The sequence below is a fragment of the Ochlerotatus camptorhynchus genome, unplaced genomic scaffold, assembly GCF_037179485.1.
Source record: "Ochlerotatus camptorhynchus isolate MF236.1 unplaced genomic scaffold, CSIRO-AGI_Acam_v1.1 ptg000367l, whole genome shotgun sequence".
NCBI classification, from domain to species: domain Eukaryota; kingdom Metazoa; phylum Arthropoda; class Insecta; order Diptera; family Culicidae; genus Ochlerotatus; species Ochlerotatus camptorhynchus.
This window is the reverse complement of record NW_027040855.1, coordinates 3,652,320-3,674,615: the sequence shown is the minus strand read 5'-3', so window position 1 is coordinate 3,674,615 and position 22,296 is coordinate 3,652,320. Positions and strand designations below refer to the sequence as shown.

Genomic DNA, 22,296 nt, shown 5'->3' with positions numbered 1-22,296 from the left:
GCTAGTTCAGCGTCTGGTTAATGTGATCACTTCAAGAATGCTTTCTCGAATACATTGACCACGGAAACGCAGGTCGACGCTGTCCTCAGTAATACTCCGTCACACAGCTTTGAACTTGGAATTTTTCAAATCACCGGGGAGCACGTCCAAAATGCTCTACGTTAGTTAAAAACAGTCTGTATCACCTGGTCCTGATGGGGTTCTTTCAACCGCACGGAAAAAATGTTCAAGTGCTCTGCTGAAACCATTAGTAAAACTATTTAACCTACCGTTTCAAAGGAAAACATTTCCTGCTGGATGGAAAACTTCATTCCTGTCTCCGATTCACAAAAAGGGGGACAAATGTAATGTTGCCAACTACCGGAGAATTACTTCGTCGAGTGCCTGCTCTAACCTTTTGAGATTATCGTTAAATATATTCTCTTTGAGGTTAGCAAGAACTACATATCCTGTTCTCAGCATGGATTCTTCCCGAAACGATCCGTCACTACAAATTTCACACAGTTTAATTCACTCTGCATACGCTCGATGGACGCTGGTACACAAGAAGATGCCGTGTACATAGATTTCAAAGCTGCATTCGACCGAGTGAACCATTCTATCCTACTTGGAAAGCTTGAGAAACTTGGACTTTCCTCCGACCTAGTAAACTGGTTTAGATCGTACCTGACTGGAAGGTCTGTGAAAGTAAGGATCGGCTCTTCATATTCAGATGAATTTTTCATTACTTCCGGCGTACCGCAAGGAAGTAATCTAGGCCCGCTTCTCTTCTCGTTATTCATAAATGATGTTTTATTTGTTCTGCCACGCGGACAGCGAATATTGTATGCAGATGACGTTAAGATATTTATGGTAATCACTTGTATTGAAGACTACTTGACGATCTCATTTAGTAGAAAGCGTCAATCGTTATATTTCAACTACAAGCTATCTGGGCAAACTCTCGAACGCATGGATCAGGTGAGGGATTTTGGTGTGATATTGAACCGTGAACTCACTTTCCGACCGCATTGTGAAGATGTGTTAGCAAAAACTAACAAGCAGCTCGGGTTCATTTTTAAGCTTGCTGATGGATTTCGCGATCCTCTCTGCCTAAAGTCCCTCTACTGTGCCCTAGTACGCTCTATTTTGGAATCTACCGTATTAGTATGGTGTCTATACAATAGAAACTAGATCGATCGCTTCGAGGCTGTACAGAAAAAGTTTGTGCGCTTAGCTCTCCGACACTTACCCTGGCACGAAGCACTGAATCTACCTCCATATGAACAGCGCTGTATGCTGCTGGGAATTGATACCCTGGAACAAAGAAGATCGACTATGCAAGCTGTATTCGTGGCTAAGGTGTTGACCAACGATATTGACGTCCCAGATATTCTCGCTGAATTGAATATATATGTTCCAGAACGACATTTGAGACAACGCAATTTCTTGCATTTAGATAACCGTCACACTCGTTATGGACAACATGATCCAATCAGATTCATGACACTTCAGTTTAACGAAATCGCCAGCAGATTTGACTTCAATAGTTCTGCCACCACTCTGCAACGCCAACTTAATAATAATCAACGATATTGAATCGAACAATAATGCAATTCGTGAGTATCTGTCCAATCATTAACTAGGAAATGTTGTTTTTTGTTTCATGATTCGCCATAATCTACACGACATTGGTTCCTGCCATCTGACCTGTTTGCAGTTGCCAACTAAAAATTGTTTTATTGATTGATTCACTTTAAGAACTTATCTATTTTGATTATATGTTTTTAGTATTACTTCTACGTGAAGTCAACGATTTACATAGTTGAAGATGCTAATTTCAAATAACAGACTGTAGTGGTAATTTTTATACGATAGATGGAGTAGATGAAAGCATAGAGTTGATAGTTCCGTTAGAGTACAGCAGTGTGAAGATTGCATATAGATATTAGACAAGCGAGCTAGGACAACTTTTAAGGAAGGTACAAATCGGTTTTTTCATCTCTCTTTACCAAACTCCCCCTTTGGAGAGGGATGGTGAGGGGTGTCCCCCCCCCCCCCGCCACCACTGGCAAAAAGAGATGAAAACCGACCCGCTCATGTACCAACTGTGTGTTTGAAACAGTTCTACCGATTGTTTACCGCACTTCAGTTGTTATTTGAAGGAAGGCATCCAGTCGTAGGTTTGGAAATTGCAACTATTGTTTACCCCTACCACGATATGTGCTCCTGTCATCGTCGACTTGACGATCTCGAGGGGACACGGGTGGGGTAGGTGCTGCTACTGTACCTTTCGACCATTGACAGTAATTGATGGTATGCTCCCATCCAGAGTTATGTACTTTGACTATATGTTTTTAGTATTACTTCTACGTGAAGTCAACGATTTACATAGTTGAAGATGCTAATTTCAAATAACAGACTGTACAATCTTCACACTGCCGTACTCTAACGGAACTATCAACTCTATGCTTTCATCTACTCCATCTATCGTATAAAAATTACCACTACAGTCTGTTATTTGAAACTTATCTATGTTTTATTTATAATCTGTATACCATTAATGCCTTGTGAAAAACGTTAATGTGTACTGTTTTGTGAAAATATTTGGGGTTTTTACGCCTTTTTGAGTCAAATGTGCTATCTCAAAAAGGTTTTTCTCCATCCCATATTTCAGTTAGACTTGATGTCAGATGGAATTACATAGAATAAATAAATAAATAAATAATCTCTCAGCACATTTAACTCAAAATTTTATCATAAAAGATGCAACACAAAGCTCTGTCATGTGTATTTTGCGTCGAAAAATATAGGCAGTTCTGAGTTTGTTAATAGTTTATAGCTAAAAAAAAGTGTTTCGAATAATTCGGTTTTTGCATTTTTTATATTAAACCCTATCGCATGCTGAAATGCATCATTCAATGTTGAACCTGGACGCGTATTCAACAAAGGTTCACTTCGTACTTGAAAAGATCTTCTGACATAAGATTAATAAAAAGGATTTATTGATGCTTCATCCCCACATTCTGCCAAAGCGACAATCTGAAGTCCCCGCAGGAAAAGATAAGTTTCATGTTTCTGACAAAATATACTCAATCAATTCTACTCGAACCGATTGCTGCCACCATGAAACGTGCAATCGAAGGCTACACTCTACACATCAAGATTTATAATAAAAAAAAAAGTTGATCGATATAACCGGCGATGGTGGCGCTGAGCTGCTTCAGCAATCGACGACGGCCCGCAACTTCAAACAAAATCTCGTTTTACCACGCGACGACGACGACGGCGGCGTCGGCTGTGTTTATGCTCCGGATTTACTGTTGTAGGCATATAGTATACAAACACACCGCGTCACCTGCCCAAAGGTCTCCTCTCCCCAGCCGAGGTTTGATTGACCCATTCGAGATCGATCTCGGTTGGATCGTATATTTGCTTCTTATTTTTTTTTGCTACACCAATCTCATAGCCTAAAGATCACTCCATTTTCTCGCTCCATTGATTGGACCCACTCTCTTTTGAAACAGGAAAAATAATAAGAAGGAAAATGGCACTAATAATATCAACACACAACACCTACGGCTCCTGCCTGAGGAGGTACGATGACGACGCGACGTCGAGATCGGACACCGCTCACCTTCATCAATATTTACGCGATTTTTATTTTATAATTTGATTAAATTGGATCTCTTAGCAGACGCACTCACAGCCACGAGGGAGATCGATTTTTTGCACTTTTCTTCTCGTCGTTTGCTTCTTCTTCCACCCCAGGGCAGCGGGAGGGGCCGTTTTAGGGACTTGATACATATACTTTTGTTTTCGGCTCGCACTTCTGGGGCCCCGACCGAACACTTAGCTTCGCGACACCAGACACACTTAGGCCACAGTGATCAATGAATCGATACTCGCCGATATCGGTGATCTTGGACGAGTGTATCGCGTTGACGACCTAGTACTACTACTGTTGTTACGGGAGTGGCGGGGAACCTCTCGGCATCACTTTAAATTAATGGGAGCTAATTTTTCGAAATTGCTTTTTCATTGGCTCCGGGCGGATTTCAGCCCCCTCCTCCCAGACGCCGATATGGGTGTGTTACTCTCGGCGATCAAATCACTCACCACTGACACCGCGGCGGTGGCGGCAGCAGGCTTCTGCTGATCTAGAGCTATTTGAATACTTGTTTACTATGTTTACAAACACTTTCAATTTTTCATTCAATACTCCCGGAGCAATTTGCTGTTGATGTACGCACTTTGATTTCCCTTTCGCCCCCCTTTTTTTTCCAACCGACAGGTTCTGGGCTGGTTCACTTAATTACGGAGCTTTCCTCGCCGGTGGAACGCGTGCCGTCATCGATATATATGGTGACGTTGATAACGCGAGCGGTACAGGCTTATCTTGTTTTTCCTGATCAAGTACAACACTGCACAAATCACACGATAAGATCTAGAGTGGGTTCAACTTTCACCAGATTGCGCGGAATCGATTAACACATTCTGAAATTCCGATTGTCCATAGTTCGATGCTAATCGTAGAACCAACCAAATATCAAAAACCCGAACACGACTAGTTTCTCATAAGTTAGAGCTTTAACGTGTCCCTTTGACCGGACATAGGGCTGGGGACCTCACCGAGCAGAGATTGAAGAATTCACGCGCGCGAACTCAGTGCCCTCTGTGAGCAAACTGGCAATCAACTGGCAGGTTGGTACTAGCAGACCGACGACGACGACTACGACGACGACGGCGGCGACACAGACTGAGACTGCGATTTTTGTGTTGTTGCGATTGAAATGAATTATCGAATTCAGTCCGGTGCCAGTTCGGGCCCTGCCTGCCTGCCTCCCAGTCTGCCCGGTCTCGGTCGTCCACAGTCGGTCGACTCGGGTCTTGGGCTGTCAGCTGGGATCCACTGCTAGTGAACCACCATCACCACCCGACCGTTGTTGAGACGAAAAGCTGTGAGTTTATGTTGTCGGTGTTTTCATTTTTCGCAATAGAGTCAGCCGGTAGGTCTAGTCTCTAGCCTTTGCGAAAATCTCAGCTGAGAGGGAAAGAGAAAGGAGCATTGCGGGGTGGAAAAAGTTGTTTATTTTTCCCATTCTTTTCCCATGCTGTGCCGTGCGTTTTCTCGGTTGTTGAGTTGGGGCGCCTCCCGGCTGGCTGCCGAAGAGCCAAGAGAACCAGACTTGGAGGGGAAAATGTGGAGCAATTTCCGCTCGCTCTCACTGCGCAGACGAGAGGCAGACCATGTGGTGGCGGACTTGCATGTCGAACGCTAAACAGGTTCATTTTGCTGCGCTGCTGATCTGCTATATGTCCAGCAGATGGGTAAGATGTCATCAAAGATAAGGGAATCATTTCGCAATTCATTTCGTTTTACGTCGATTGAATATTACTATGTTGCTTAGGTCATGACGAAGTTGGGTAAATCAATATCCGAGTGATAAAGGTTGATGGCGTTGATTGATAAAGTTATAATGGAACTATTTGTTTTTAGAATAGGTCGGGTATATTCATCATCATCACATGATAGCAGCTGAAATTATAAACAATAATTTTCAAATCTTATGAGGAGAAGGAATAAGGATATAGTAGGGCATCTTGCTATCTTAAATGACTGTATCCTTGTTAAATGTTTCAAGCTGCACTTTGAATATTTCTCATTCATTCTGGGCTATAATTCATTTTGATGAATAAAATTGGACTAGATTGATATCATGACTGATATCCATAGACCTCGTCTGGCCCACGGGCCGCACGCTAGGATGCGCTGTAGTAGAAGCTCACCTCACCAAGCATCTGTTCAGCAAGGAAGTATACTTCAAATAGCGTTACCCGAGCAGGAGAAAATAACTAATGAATACCTCATTCTGATCTGATACCAAAATTTGGTATTGACCAGCATGACATAAGAGGTAAAATACCAAAGAATAACACCAAAAAATTACATGGAAAATACTTTGTAAATACCAAAAATTGATATTTGGACACCAAAAGAATACCTGGGTGGTATTGTTTTGGTATTGCATTATCATAATTTGTTATTGGAATGGTATTGTGGGAGCATTTTTTTGGTATTTTACCTTTTATGTCAGGCTCATCCATACCAATTTAAGGTATCGAGATATTCGTTCCTGCTCGGGTAGACCAAGCCATTTTATGAGAACACTTGATTGTGGTCACTATAACCGGTATCCGGAACATCCGAGGAAGGAATATTAGCAAAATATCAAAATATTCGAAGAATCGTTTCATACGCTCAATATGACTTATTTTGATGTGTCGCATGACAATTCTTATCAAACAGTTTAATTTTTCCCCTGGAACCGGTATCCGGAACATTTGGACTAGGTCACTGGCCACGAGTAACCACAATATTGGCAAAATAGTCTAAGAATCGTTTCAAATGCAGCAGTTTTATGTGATTCGGTGTGTCACATGGCCATTCTTATGAAAAAGATGAATGTGGCCTCTGGAACCAATATCCGGAACGAGTGTACCCCATTAGGCATAAATACGTTAGGCATACGGACGTTAGGCATAATGGACGTTAGGCATCAAGTCATTAGGCATAATGGACGTTAGGCATAATGGACGTTAGGCATAAAATACCTTGCTGCTGTGCAACTCTAGGAACCTGCTTAACCTGTAAACCTGTAAACAATGCTTAAATTAGGCTTAGCGTTGAATAAAAAATGATACAAGTTAAACAAACATAGTTTATTTAATAAGCACAGTTTGGAATCCATTATTTATCATATCATAAGTGACGTATCTACATATTTACTTAGATCCATGATTAGTAGCGATAGTGGTAAAGTAATCTTACAATGAAAACTCAGCTTTGTTTTGAACTATATCTTGAAATCAATCGCATCTAGAAATAAAAAAATCACACATTTGTTGTAATATATTCTTACGCACATATTGCAAAAGTCAAAGAAGAAAAGATTTTCCTCAAAGAACAGCTCATGAAATAAAGAATGGTGAATTCTGTGATTTTTCATTCAATAACAAAAAAAAACAGCCAAAGTTGAATAAAATATGATGCCAAAGAACAGCTCATGAAATCAAGAATGGTTAATTCTGTGGTTTTTCATTCAATAACAAAAAAACATACCTGCTGCTTCCAGGATTTCCTGCCAAACTTTTCGATACAACGATTCTGATTTTGTTGTCATCAGAATGAAAACTAGCGGAACCGTCTGCTGATGTGAGGGATTGATACTTCCATGAACAGTGACGAGTTGCCGAAACAAACAAGGAACTGTGGCAAACGTACCATCTGTAACCCAATACTTTGCCTGTCCAACACGTCGTTCATGAGTTCCAAAAATTAAGGCTCTTTCATTATTGTCACCGAAGTCAGCAATCAATAGACGGTCTCCATTATCATCCTTCTGGAATTCATCGGGTAGATTATGCCTAACGTCCATTATGCCTAACGTCCTTTTTGCCCAACGTCCATTATGCCTATCGTACATTATGCCTAACGTCCGTATGCCTAACGTACGTATGCCTAACGTCCGTATGCCTAACGACCGTATGCCTAACGTCGTGCACCTATCCGGAACATCAGGCCATCGGAACACTGGCCACGAGTAACCAGAATATTTTCGAATAATGATTTCATACGCATCAATGTGTTTTGATGTGTCGCGGTCACCATATTCGATGCATTTTCTGTGATAATCGACTTCCTTTGCTTCCGACAATTGCAAAATAAGCTATCAAATTACAATTATACGACACTGTCGCCAGAAACCGTCACAAATGTACGTATTTTAGTTGTTCTCATAATAAGACCTGCTGATGTTGTGCTTGTGTGAATTTTGAAAATAGCAAGCAACGGTGTCCTAGCAATAACACCAAATTAAGGAATTAGAACGAAATCACACATCCCAAGTAACAATTCAGCAACCATTTAGCATCCACTCTGATTTATGATGGTTTTATAACGGCAATGAACAATACATTTAGTTTAAATATAGCATTTCAAAGTGTAAAACATTCCTGCTTAGTAATTCAGCTTTTTGCTGTTTTAAAAACCTTTTATAGTCTGACAAGAAAGCCAAAAACTGTCTTGTTTTAAAAATAAATTTAAAACAGTTATCAATCCCTCCTTAAAACTGTTCTGTAATTCAAGCATAAACGTCTTTAGCAACTGTTTATTAATGTCATGATAAAATACTTTATAAACGTGTTCTATCATTATAAAAGCAACCATAAAACCATTAGGTTTTGCAATCGCGTTAGCGTTAGCGTTAGCGTTGTTATGATATACTTCGTAGATTGGATACTAGCGACACTCACGTCTCTTCTGAAATTCTCAGTAAGACTACTTTCAGGAATAATGCTGGGGAGTAAACATTGGTTCCAATCAAAACAAGAGTAACAGAAGCATTAGGTTTTGCAATAGAGCAAAAAGCATTTATTGTTGATTTTAGGCTTTTTAAATTGCATCATTAACTTCCCAATTACTCTGTTTACAAATTGAGCTTAAAAGATGGTTCCTCATAGTTAATAAATGCCAAATTTATGACAAGGAAATCTCGAACGATAGACGAAGTAGGATGAAAAAATCAAGTCAATTTCAGATAAATTTACTCCTTAGAAGAACCAGCAAACCACCAACGACTGACCATTAGGGTGCTTCATTCTGAAAAAAAGTGATGAATTTCTGATGGGCCACCCTCCAGTTCGATTCATAGCCCCAAAATATGAACCTGTGCAAAAATTGGTAAAGATTGATGAAGGTTTAGAGGTCGCGCCAATGATTTGAAATTTGTATGGGAATTACTATGGAAGAATTTAAAAAATCGCTTATATCGCTATAACTTTGCTTCTACTTGTCCAAATGTCGAAAAAATTTAGTATGTTATTGCTATGGCAATAAACAAAAAGCCTACAGTTGCTACGCTCAGTTTTGCAGCGTATCAAGAATTATAAAAATGTGAAAAAATGGCAAAATAGGGTAAATTGACAGATGCATATGTACAAGGCAACAACGCCAATTTCATCGCAACAACAACAGGCTTGTTGATCATTGTCATGACAACCACATATTTTTTTTTTTCAACGTTTGGACAACTACAACCAAAGTTAGAGCAATGTAAACGAAAATCAATAATTTCCCATACTAATTCACCAAAATCTCCATACAAAATCCAAATCATTGGCGCGACCTCTAAACCTTCATCAATCTTTACCATTTTTTGCACAGGTTCATATTTTGGGGCTATGAATCGAACTGGAGGGTGGCCTATCAAAAATTCATCACTTTTTTCAAAATGAAACACCCTACTGACCATCTGTCGGAGAAGAGTAAAGTGAGCGGGGCCCTCGAACTCATAAAACATTGTCGAAAGTTGAAAAACATACCAGACTTCTCCAGATCTTGCGATGACAATCAGAATAACAACCGACAGCAAACCACTGAAACTGTCAGTTAGCGGAGATTAGCTAGTTTCCGATCCAAAGCAGCGATTTTATTCGGCGAAAGAATCAACTATTTGAAAATTTCATTCAAGCGTACATCCCTGCATCATTGGATGGTGCACTTCTGTAACCATCCGGAGAAGGGGATCTTTTTCGGGAACGTTTGCGCTTCCAACTGTTCGAAATGCGAAATGTTGTAAAACAGTATCGCAAACTATCTGTTCACAATTCATCGGGAGAAAACCGCCTGGAAGATGGATCCCACAGCGCAACTATCGAAAGATAAACAAACTTTGACGTTTAACTTTTTGCAGGCCACTTTTCCTCCATAAATGCTGCCATAAATCTGAACGGGTTAGGATCAAGCAAAATTGCTTTGGATGAATACAGTTCACTCTGCAAGTTTTCTTCATAAAAGCCATTTTAAAACCATATTAATTTATTAAGGAATTCTTGTAAGCAAAACAACTTTTTCACAAATGACCCATGAAAATCAACTTTTATGCCAGAGCCATGTTACAATTAGTTTGCTTGTTTTTTACAATCTTCGATTTTCAATCAATATTTCCTTAGATATAACGATATTTTGGTAAATTTAGCAATAAGCAAACATTTAAATGCGAAAATAATAAAAAAATCTCGGTCCAGCTCGATCTTAAGATTTTTTTTTTTTCAATGTTTTCAAATCGACGATGTTTTCACGTACATTTCACATAAAATTTAATATAGCAATTAAAATTAGGCCACTTAATGAGAACTATTGTAATAGATTTGGATATTCAACAAGATTTTTATACCATCAGTTTCTATTTTAATTATTTTGATAAGATCGGATTCATAAATCTTTTTCTATCTTGATTGATGCTTTCCTAGTGGATTCAGCATGCGGCTAGGGGAAATGGCTCGGAAAGGGTTTTTATTGCTGCTAAATAGATTTTATTGTAGCTTTCAAATGGTTCTCAATGCGTTGGTCATACAACCTTTTGCAGTAAATCAATCTCGAATAGCTTCGAGAATACACCCTTCAGAACCTTCTCCAGGGTGGGCCAACTAGACATATTCTAGTCTTAATGAGGTTTTGGTGGATGCATTAATGACAAAATAGCCTTGACCAAGGTTTTATGAATGTTGTTTTATAGTTGCTTTGTAGTATTTCATAAAACTTAAAATGTTACTTGGGATGTCAAGAACAACAACGTTGAAATGATCCAAGAACCTTGCGATTTTTTCTATGTTTGTTCAGAATCATAAGATCAAAGCGAATTTAATAAAAAAAAATATTTTGGGGTAAAGTGGCCATATGCTCCGGAAAATTTGGATTGACGTAGAAGTTGTCCTACCATGTAAACAGTCCTGCAAAACCGCGATCTGTTTTTCTTAACAATCTTGTTCATATTCAAATAATTAAAACGATTTTTATTTAAAAAAAACTACAAGGAACAGCCCTATGGGGTTGTACGAAATCGCGGCGTAGGACTACGTAGTCTTATATAATGAATCTTATTTGTTAACTGCAGCAGGAGCTTGTGTTTTGTGTAGGAATAGGAATTTGAGCGGGGTTCTCTCTGTTTATACTCTTTAGTATGACGCGCTTGGCTTAGATGATCCACAGCAACTCACGAAGAGCTACTGATTCCAATCAATAGCGGTGCGGCTTCTTTCTTCTTCTATGGATGCTCACGTGGGCAGCAGCTCGCTGCTTGCAGGCAGCCTCTTTCTTTGTGTGCTGGAAAATAGCACCACTCACCACGGAGTGATTGAATAATCACCGTTCGGTGAGACCAGATGGAATTCAATTTTGAAACCTGTCTTAGGGAAATCGCTTTTCACAGGCAATGAGTGATAATTTTTATTATCATAGCAACAGTAGCACATTCGTGCAATTTTCAATAGTGACATTTTGAAAAATTAATAATTCATTATTTATTCGACATAACATCCATTTCCTCTACATTCCCCATTTTTTTTAAAAGCTGTATCAAGATAGCGTATCACTTTTATTAGGAGTGATCGCCATTGTTTGACTAATAGCATTATCCCAGCAAGGCATTACACTTCGAATAAAGTGCACTGCCGTACTGGTAGTTGTTCTCCAAATGTTAAAGGGTTATATCAGCCCCTTGCAGTGTTCACTCGGCTGTCGACAGAAGCAGGCCACTCTCGATATGTGTCACGCGATCGTCTGTTTACTCGGCAGCAACCATTGTGTGGTACTCCTCATTGTTCTTCATCACCAGTTATTTCGATCGATGCGTCGTCGACTTTAGAAAGCAACCGTTCCGTGATGATTGTGTGAGTGCTGACCACGTTTTACGTCCATTGCTGCAACGGAAGCGCTCTGCCTCCCGTTGGCGATACTGCCATACTATGAAACCACTGGAAGCGGCTCCCGTTCTGATTGAGGAGGCTTATTGGATAGCGGAAAAAAGGTGTTCTTTGTGTTGTACCTTTTGAATATAGTTTTAAGATGTATTGTATAGTGAACAAGAATCCTCGGCTCTGTAAAGTTAATTCGATTGAGACTAATAGCAGCCCCTTGTCGAAGAACTTACGCCTTTTATTGAAAAGTTCCGGACAGTGGCATAGCAAATGTTCCGAGTCTTCCTTTTATATGCCACAGAAGCGACCTACAACATCTTGAAGTTTTCTAATCAGCTTCAAGTGATAACGGCTCGGTTAATGACCTGTTATAAGACATGTATGTATACTGATATCTTTCTTAGAATGTTCCAGGATCTTGTGTGGGTCACAGAAATGTTTGGATTAATGAATCGCTTCGACTGCCTAGCAATGGAAGTGTTCTTCAAGTTTTCCTACACTTTTTAAGATTCCCACGCTTTTAACTCCCTTCTAAGTGATGCAGCCGATAAGCCACAAAAGGGCTCTGGATGACTTTATGTGTTCATCTATTTTTTTCCATTTTTTTTTTAGCAAAATAGATGATAAGCTTATTGGCCTGAATGATCTTGGTGAAGTTTTATCCTTTTTATTAGCCTTGGGGATAAAAATAACCCGCGCTTATCGCCACATTGCCAATATATAGCTTAATATTAAGCTTGCGTGAAATAGCTTTGTTAGAATAGGCGTTACAACCGCTTTTCCCTTCAGTAGAAGTACAGGAAAAATTCCATTGCTACCTGATGACTTGCAGGGTTCAAGGGAGTTCATTCAACTTTTCTTTCAGTAAAGATTTTGTTGGCCAAAGTGCAAGCAACAGCAGATCAGAGACCAACTGCTCAATTTAATAGGCCTTGTCCATCTGATCATCTTTGCTGGTATCCTTCATTAGGAGGGAATTTCGATATTGGAACGAGTCATTCAAGTCAACTTGCAATAGTATCTAACGGTGAGTTGAGTCTCCGCCGTCACATCCGCAGACGAACTGACACAAAACATACTGGTACGCTCATTTATAACCTCGCGAAATCGGCTCGTCTCTCTGTTCTCTAGAAAGCATGTGATTAGTTGATTACGACTAAAAAGTTTGACCAGTTTTAAATAGTTGACCATTGATAAAGAACTATGATCTCTATCCCAAACAAATCTTACATCCAATCTGAATCAAATAGTAGAAATAAAATTGAAATTAATTCATAAATGATCATGTTATAAGCGTTCAAAACCTGACACTATTTCGTCACACAATTTTTTTTTATTTATTTGCACCCCAGTATAGTCGACAAAAACATAGTCCTACGTCATCTCCTGGGATAGCTTCTGGAAAAACTGTCAACGTAAGCCAGAAGAGTTTTAAGTGGCATTTTGTAGAAAATCGAGAGAATCTTCCAGAGGAAATCGGTTGATAATTTCGGAAGATGCATAGGAGTATTTCTGATCGATTGGTGATCAAATTATTGAAATTGGTCCAGTGGCAGATAAGTTATTAACGTTCAAAATCTTTCATCGGTTTTCACAAAGTGAACCCCCATATAGAAATCACAGACGTAGTCCTACGTCAAAAAAAGCCCTGGGAGCGGTGCTGGTGGTGTAGTGGTAAGCGTGATTACTTCTCACCCCAGCAGGCCTGGGTTCAATCCCAGTTGGCGCCACCGGGATATTCTGAGGCATAACATCTCTGATCATGCCTTCGTAAAGTAAAGCCGATGGTCCCCGGTTCATGAGTTGATGGGTCGATAGGTAGGGTCTAGGTATGGGAGCAGCCTTCCTGGTGTCGGTAGCATTGGTGCTCAACACGGAAAACAAGATCGACGGAAAACAAACCAAGGAACAAAAAAAAATCCCTGGAATTTTTGTGAGATCTGGAAGGTGCGTTAAAAAAATTGGTACTTTAAATCGAAAAATTGAACACATTTGAACTTCTGTGAAGAAGGCTTCAGCTCAATTAATCATAAGAGAACAAAGTTATATCTGCTAAATATTATATCGATCGGCACTGTAAACTCTCCTAGAAACCCGCAGTTTTGGTATGTGTGTGTATTATACTCTGAATAACACGACCATTACCATTAACCATAGAATAAGTATGTTATTTAAGACTGGTGCGTTCCTTGTTATCATAATAAAGGATTAATGAAGTTTCATGCGCCATGTTCCAATCGATCAGTAATACATAATATTTTTAACACGTGAAAGTTTGGCAGATTTTATTGTTGTATTTTATATATAAATATTAATACTTCCATGACTAAATCTGATTCGAACCTGGAAATGTAAAAGCAGAGATGTGCAGTACTGGACAAAAGTATTTTAACTCTTCACAAAAGTTCAATAAGCTGTAACTTGTTTGGATGGACATTAAAATTTCTGAAACCTGGGCAACTATTCAAGTTATATCGGTATGGTTTTGAGTTTGGTTGGTCGAATTTGTATGAAGTTTGAGCAGTTTCAATGAAGGGGCTTCTTTAAAAATTTCTATCTTTAAACTAATTTAAGTGAAGCACAATGTACTGAATTAGCTGATTTATTTCTCATGTGTATTCAAGACCTTTGAAACATCGTGAGCAGATTTAATTCAAATCTTAAGCTTTTCTAAGAATAATTTTTTGACTACAAATATATAAAATTTCAGGTAATTTGGTTTATTATACTTCAAGAAATAACACTTTGAAAAAGGGCAACAAATAAAAAGCGTTTTACTAAAATTGCACAAACTTCCAACGAATTCAGCCAATCAAGCGCAAAACTATACTGATACATTTTGAAAAGTTGAAGTACCACACACTTAGTTTTTTTTCTACCGAGCTCGGCTGTGCAAATCTCGGCAAAAAAAAGTTTTACTGAGATCTCAGCAAACATTTCATTTGTTTGCTGAGATTCAGCTAAGCATTATCCGTGACTTAGCAATCAAATGTCACTTTTGCTGAGATCTCAGTGAAACTTTTTTGCCGAGATTTACACAGCTGAGGTCGGTAGAAAAAAAACTAAGTGTGCAGCAATCAACATTTCCAAAATGTTGAAGCCGTCCTGAAAAGTTACCGCGCATAGCTCATTAAATTTTTTGAAGAGAAAAAAAAATCACGAAGTCTTGGTTAATTATCGATATGTTTCTGAAAAGCTAGAATTAGGCACTTGATTTCAGAGTAATACCGGATTTAAATGGGGTATATTTTTTCTATGTATGGTAGATCACAATAATTTCCAAAAAAAAAACAAGATGTTTGAATCGTCTCATACTATTTTTTTTTTTTTTTTTTCAATAAAATGCCAAAATTAACTGTTCAAATAGTATTGGGACCTCCGACCACCTCTTAGGCCACTACCAGATGATTTGGAATACCAGGGACCAATTTTCGATCGGACTGATCATGAACATTCGACAAAGCAAATCACGATGTTTTCGTTTTTATGTCCAGCAAGGTTCTAGGATAATTTTTATAATGTGGCCGCTTTTTCGGTCAATCCAGATTATCCGAAGAAGCAGAATATGGCCACTATACCCCAAAATATAGTTTCAATAATAAATACGTTTTGATCTCTTGATTCTGAACAACAACCTAGAAAAAATCACAAGGTTATTGGACATTTTTTTTATAATGTGGCCACTTTATCGGTCGTTCGGGATCCTCCTTTAGGCCAGTAGAGTTTCCCTGAGGGCGTTTATGGTGTATTTACACCATATATACTTATTACTATCAATTTCCAGTAATATACGTTAAGTAATGTGTACAATTATGTCGATAGATAGTGGCATAAGCAGAGTTTTTCCTTTGAGAATATGTATAACATGATTACTGAAACCATTTGGCAGCCGAGATATTCAGTTTAGTAGCGGTTTTGTAAATTTTTGCCCAGTGTGCATTGTGTGGTTCTTCTCATTGTTCTTCATTGACAATTCTTTCAATCGATGCGTCGTCGACTTTGGAAAGCAACCGTTTCGTGATGAGTGTGTGAGTACTGACCACGTTTTGCGTCCATTGCTGCAATGCAAGCGTCCTGCCCCCGTTGGAGATACTGTCATACAATGAAACAACTGGAAGCGAATCTCGCTTTGATGGAAGAGGCTTATTGGATAGCTGAAGATACAGTGTTTATTATGTTGTACCGTTTAACTGTAGTTTCACGATGTTTTTAATAGTTAATTAGAATCGTCGGCTCTGTTAAGTTAATTCGAATGAATTTTATCAAATAAATGATTAAACATAACAAAACTAAGCTTTTCAGGTACACCCTGATGATTTAAAAAAAAAGGGGCTTGAAATGAATTATACTTGAAACTCTTTATTTTCAAAGACACGGAAGTTAGTTTTTCGATGCCAATCCAGTTGAGAACTACCCTAATGTTTTACAACCTCAAAAAGAACGGATTTTTCAAGCACAGAAACTTCATGTCGTCACGAAAAGTCTTACTACTACTACTTTCCTGCTGAAGTCCCATACGGGATTACTGTGCATTACTGATTTATGTATTCTTTCTAAATCTGCGACAAATCTTGCGTCAACTACGTGTGCGCTATATGTCACTGACATTTACATGAATTTACAAACTGTAATGCCATTCACAACGTCTGCAGGCTCTCCTCCTATAATGCTACGTTATTCATGCATAGCTGCTTTAGGGTTGACTCTAATTCCATGAAAAAAATCAGTCTAATCGGCTACAAAACCACCAAGCAATGGTGGTCTTCAGAAGTTTCCTGTATTTCAGTTTGTGTTACATAGGACCATTCATAAACTTTGGAATGTGCGCGGAATTATGGTCATGCATGACGAGTTCCTAGTCGTTTTCTGCCATTTCTAAATAAAGTACAATTTGAATTCATTATGTATAAATCCGCACCATTGGGCAACGATCATGGTTTGATTTGATGAGTTTGTCCCAGTTGAAGAACGTTCTTATACATTTGTTATTATTGATTTTGATTTCTTTTTTTTTCTCCTTGATTTGTTTTTCGTCGATCTTGTTTTCCGTGCTGAGCACTAATGCTACCGACGCCAGAGAGGCAGCTCCCACACCTGGACCCTACATATCGATCAACTCATGAACCGGGGACCAACGGCTTTACTTCCCTTCCAAAGGAAGGCATGATCAGAGATGTTATGCCTCAGAACATCCCGGCGACGCCGACTGGGATTGAACTCAGGCCTGCTGGGGTGAAAGGTAATCACGCTTACCATTACACCACCGGCGTCGCTATTCGTCAATGATCGGAGTGTGTGATTGGGATTGGTGGTTAAGGTTCTGTCCAGTGAAAATTATGTGGAAGTATCGTTATTCATATCATATTATCGTGCAGCTTAAGAATCAACAGCACAACATGTGTGACACAGATGTTACAAAACTTCTATTGGATCTATTGATTTAAATTATTTAAGTTTATCAAAAGTTCCCTTAATTTGAGTTTCTGTTTAACTCTTTAATGATGAGGTATCTTTAAATTCACTCTTTTCAGCCCAGCGTTCAGGCTGAGCTTTTTGATTTATTTTGTCTGCCCTTCGATAATGGAAAATCATTGGATTTATATTATAATGATTCACCCTTTTTAGCCTTCATGCAGGCTAAATCTATTGAATTAAATTCGATAGATGGAACATTTATAGATTCACCTTTTTTCAGCCTTCGTGCAGATTGAGTCTATTGATTTAAATTTATTTTTCGCCCTCCGATGATGAAACTTCATTAGATTACGTATTATACTTTTCGTTCGAGGCGTGTTTTCCATACAATGACAGAAGTGCAATGGCGATAATCTTCTTAATTGAGACTTATTGCGACTTATCCCAACCCCTCAATTGGGAGTTTAAAATCTTTAATCGCGTTGGTCTCCTTAATTAAGAACTCGTGATTTGAGGGGTGCTTTGGTTTTCAAAATCTTTAATCGCGCTTATCTTATTAATGAAGGCCTAAATTGTGATTTTTACTTCAAGTCGATGAAGGGTGGAAGTTTCTGTAAGTAATCGCAAGTTCCTTCACATTATAGTGTTTTAGAGTGAATCGAATTTAACGAATACGTAAAAGGAATTATATTCGAATTTTAGGAAAGACGTGCTGATCAAAAATCAATAACAAACCCTTTTGAAGAGTAGTTTTTACCGTAGTTTCAGCAAGTTGAACAGGAGCTTGGTCGGAATTTTTCTTGTTATACAAGGAGCTCGGTGGCGTTGTGGCGACGAATTTTTCTTACTGAGCAGAAAATCATGAGTTTAATCTTAAGCTTCTCCACAATATAGAGTTATACTCTATACTCAACTTTCTTTCATAATATGATGTAAAGCGTAAAGAAATTCGGATGGAAGGTCGGGTACGTAAAAGAAGTAATATTTTAATTTCAGAAAAAAAAGCGTGTACATTGGAAATCCATATCAAATCCTTCTCAAGAGGAGTTGCTATCGTCGTCGATCGAAACCTTGTAACAATCGAGGGGGGCGATACATCTAAATCTCGATTCTAGATGCTCAAAAAATCTCACACTAGCGAATAAATCTTCGAAAAATCTTCTTTCATTTCTCGCATCTACTTGCATCGCGCATAATTTTTTTGCAGGATATCTTCAAAATCGTGATAAATCTTCTTGTTATCTACTCAGCGTACGCGCAGCTAGCCACAGCAAAACACAATATTTTCTGCATCGTAGATAGAGTCGTCCCCCTCGGTAACAATCAGTTGAACGGAAACTTGAACGTAATTGTTTTGTGATATAAGGAGCTCGGTGACCTAGTGGTGACCGAATTTGCTTACTGAGCAGAAGACTCAACGCTTAAATCCATTTCTGATATCACAAGACACCTCTTTAAGGATCCTTTCTACTTGGATTTTCATGTTTTTTTTTTTATTATTATAGTCACTTTAACGCTCTTGGGTCATTCGTGACTTGTCCGGCGGTGAGATTTGAACTCGTGACTTTGGCGTGAGAGGTATGGATGCTAACCACTACGCCGGGGTCACCCTTGGATTTTCATAAAAAAATTCCCCAGAAAGCGCTAGCACAAGTTTGAAGAAATAATTTGTTGATGAAGTCGTGTTGCCTAAAACGGGAAGGAACTGTATTCACAAGTAAAATTTCTGAAAGATAATTTTCTGAATTTTGGAATCATTAGATGTTATAATGATATTTGTCTTTGTTTAGATACAAGAAGAGGTTGAAAGGCAAGTGTTTGACACATAAAACCTGTCAAATCCACTTTCAGATAGTCACAATCAGCGATTTTACGATTCGGGAGCGTTCACTCTGAGTGAGCGAATCATAAAATCGCTAATTGTAACGATCTGGACAGGTTTTTTTTTTTTTTTTTTAATAATTCGTTTATTTTTCCAGGCTCATTTGCTGTAGCTTTGCGGAGCCGATATTCATTGTTTAGATAACAAAATTACTTAAAACTAACGTTAGTAAAGCGGGGGCCGATTACTCGCGGCTATCTCGAGGTTAGGGGTAACAAATTGTAACAAATGGATGGCAGGGTAGGGATTGTGAACACAAGGTTTGGAGAGCAATGTGCTCTTGATCTCGAACTAGGCGACACTCTGATGAAAAAGACAAACATGGGGGTACACCGATGGGTAGCTAACAACTTGGGAGAACACAAGATGACACTAACTTCTAAATCCTCAAATCTATCCGTTTTAAAAACACATAAATTAAATTCAAATAGTCAAGGTCTCGGCTCGCCAAGACATCTCTAACGGGTATCGCGGGTTGTTTTCCTCGGGCCCTGAGGGATGTGGATAACTCAGATCTGGCAACACGGTGTAAGGTACACGACCAAACAACATGCTCGATATCGTGATAACCACTGCCACACGCACATAAATTGCTGCCTGAGAGCCCAATTCGATAGAAGTCCGAGTCTAACGAGCAGTGATTGGACATAAGCCTTGAAATAACGCGTATAAAGTCGCGGCTCATGTCCAACCCTTTGAACCATGGTTTGTTCGACACCTGTGGGAGAATAGAATGTAACCATCTTCCCAATTCACCATCATTCCATTTTTGTTGCCAACTGATGAGGACTTGCTGGCGAGCAATGGAGAAAAATTCGTTGAAGGCGATTTGTCGCTCAAAAATATCGCCTTCCATAGCGCCCACCTTAGCCAATGAGTCCGCTTTCTCATTACCCGGAATTGAGCAATGAGATGGGACCCAAGCTAAGGTGATAGTATAGGAGCAGTTAGATAAAGCACTCAGTTTAGATCGTATTTCAGGCAGGAAATACGAGGAGTGCTTCATCGGCCTCATTGAACGAATAGCCTCCAATGAGCTAAGACTATCCGTAAAAATGAAATAATGGTCAGAAGGTAGTGAGGCAATTCGCTCTACTGCGTAAAATATAGCTGCAAGTTCCGCAACGTATACGGAGCATGGTTTCTGCAGTTTATAGGAGGCGCTATGAAATTGATTAAATACACCAAATCCAGTGGAAGCATTTATGGTTGACCCATCTGTGAAAAATCTTTTATCGTTACTTACATGGTGGTACTTGATTGCAAAAATTGAGGGAACAACCATCGACCGATGGTGATCTGGTATTCCATGGATTTCTTGCATCATGGTCAGATCAAAATTTACAGAGGAACTATAGAAGGCTTGGAAGCAATCACGATTGGAGATTAATGAAGAAGGACCAACCTCCAGCGTCATGTACTCATAGTACAAACTCATGAATCTTGTTTGAGGATTTTGGTCGAGCAGCTTCTCAAAGTGTTCTATTACCAAAGGATTCAATACTTCACAACGGATGAGGAACCGGAAAGACAGCTCAGCGAAACGATCTGTCAGTGGGAGAACACCCGCGAGTACTTCGAGGCTCATCGTATGCGTCGAGTGCATACAGCCAAGCGCGATTCGGAGGCAACGGTATTGAACTCGTTGCAGCTTCAAGATATGTGTTTTCGCCGCGGATTGAAAGCAGAAGCTACCGTACTCTAGAACCGACAAGATGGTTGTTCGATACAACCTGATAAGATCTTCCGGGTGTGCTCCCCACCAAGTTCCGGTAATTGTACGAAGAAAATTGATTCTTTGTTGGCATTTTTGTTTTAGATACGCAATATGTTTTCCCCATGTGCATTTGGAATCGAACCAGACACCTAAATACTTGAAAGATATACTTTGAGTGATTGTTCTACCCTTTAGTTGAAGCTGTAACTGTGCAGGATGATGCTTCCTAGAAAAAACAACCAACTCAGTTTTCTCCGGAGAGAATTCGATACCCAGCTTCATAGCCCAAGTAGACAAATTGTCTAAGGTATCTTGCAATGGTCCTTGCAGGTCCGGTGCACTTGGCCCTATAACGGACACAACGCCGTCATCTGCAAGCTGCCTTAGCGAGCAATTTTCATCAAGACAACCATCAATGTCTTTAACGTAAAAATTATAAAGAAGGGGGCTTAAACATGAGCCCTGGGGGAGACCCATGTAACTAATTCGTGAAGTTGTCGAGTTTCCATGAGAAAAGCTCATATATTTCTCAGACAACAAGTTGCTCAAATAGTTGTTCATAATTGGTGAAAGCCCACTATCGTGGAGTTTATCCGAAAGGACATCGATACAAACAGAATCAAAAGCCCCCTTAATATCCAAGAAAACTGAACCCATTTGCTGTTTTTGCGCATAGGCCAGTTGAATTTCAGTTGAAAGCAACGCAAGACAGTCGCTCGTTCCTTTGCCTCTCCGAAATCCAAATTGCGTATCTGAAAGTAAACCATTCGACTCGACCCATTTGTCTAGACGAAAAAGAATCATTTTCTCCAACAATTTCCGTATACAGGACAGCATCGCGATGGGACGGTACGAGTTATAATCCGACGCGGGTTTACCGGGTTTTCGAATGGCGATAACTCTTACTTGCCTCCAATCATCCGGAACAATGTTGTGCTCCAGAAATTGATTGAATAAGTTCAACAAGCGTCTCTTCGCGACGTCTGGGAGATTTTTGAGCAAGTTGAACTTGATTCTATCCATTCCTGGAGCTGAGTTGTTACATGAGAGGAGAGCAAGTGAGAATTCCACCATCGAAAACGGAGAATCTATTTCGTTACTACCCGACGGACTATCACGAACGTTGGTTTGAACCGACACCGAATCCGGGCAAACTTTCTGCGCGAAGCTGAATATCCAACTGTCTGAGTACTCCTTGTCTTCGTTGACCGGTGATGACGCGTTGCGCATTCTCCTGCCGACATTCCAGAGTGTTCTCATCGAAGTCTCTCTCGACAAACCATCGACGAACCGACGCCAGTAACCGCGTTTTTTGGCTTTAATCAAGCTCTTAAAAGTTTTCTCGAGGTCGGTGTACCGCTCGAAATCCTCGACCTTACCGTGTTTGCGGAAGCGTTTAAACGCGGCGGACTTCTCGCTGTTCGCGTCGGTGCAATCCTTATCCCACCACGGAGTGAGAGGTCGTTTGCGAACGAAAACACCCGGAACGCGTTTCGTCTGTGCTTGAAGAGCGCAGTCAACGATAAGCCGCGATAAAAAGGAG

The 22,296-nt window shown here is 39.6% G+C and overlaps 1 protein-coding gene across 6 annotated transcripts in view; it reads right to left on the bottom strand.

Annotated features, from left to right (window-relative positions):
- The window catches only part of LOC135709868 (dual specificity calcium/calmodulin-dependent 3',5'-cyclic nucleotide phosphodiesterase 1-like), a 714,199-nt gene that overhangs the window by 525,217 nt on the left and 166,686 nt on the right, over nucleotides 1-22,296 (bottom strand). For 3 of the 6 annotated variants that reach the window (XM_065232294.1, XM_065232298.1, XM_065232300.1), the window contains exon 1: nucleotides 3,560-4,720. The exons of 2 other annotated variants lie outside the window; for them this stretch is intronic. The gene's annotated coding sequence lies outside the window, so the exon portion shown is untranslated. Of the gene's footprint in view, nucleotides 1-3,559; nucleotides 4,721-22,296 lie in introns of those variants that run through there. One more of the 6 variants, XM_065232295.1, reaches the window with a different exon arrangement.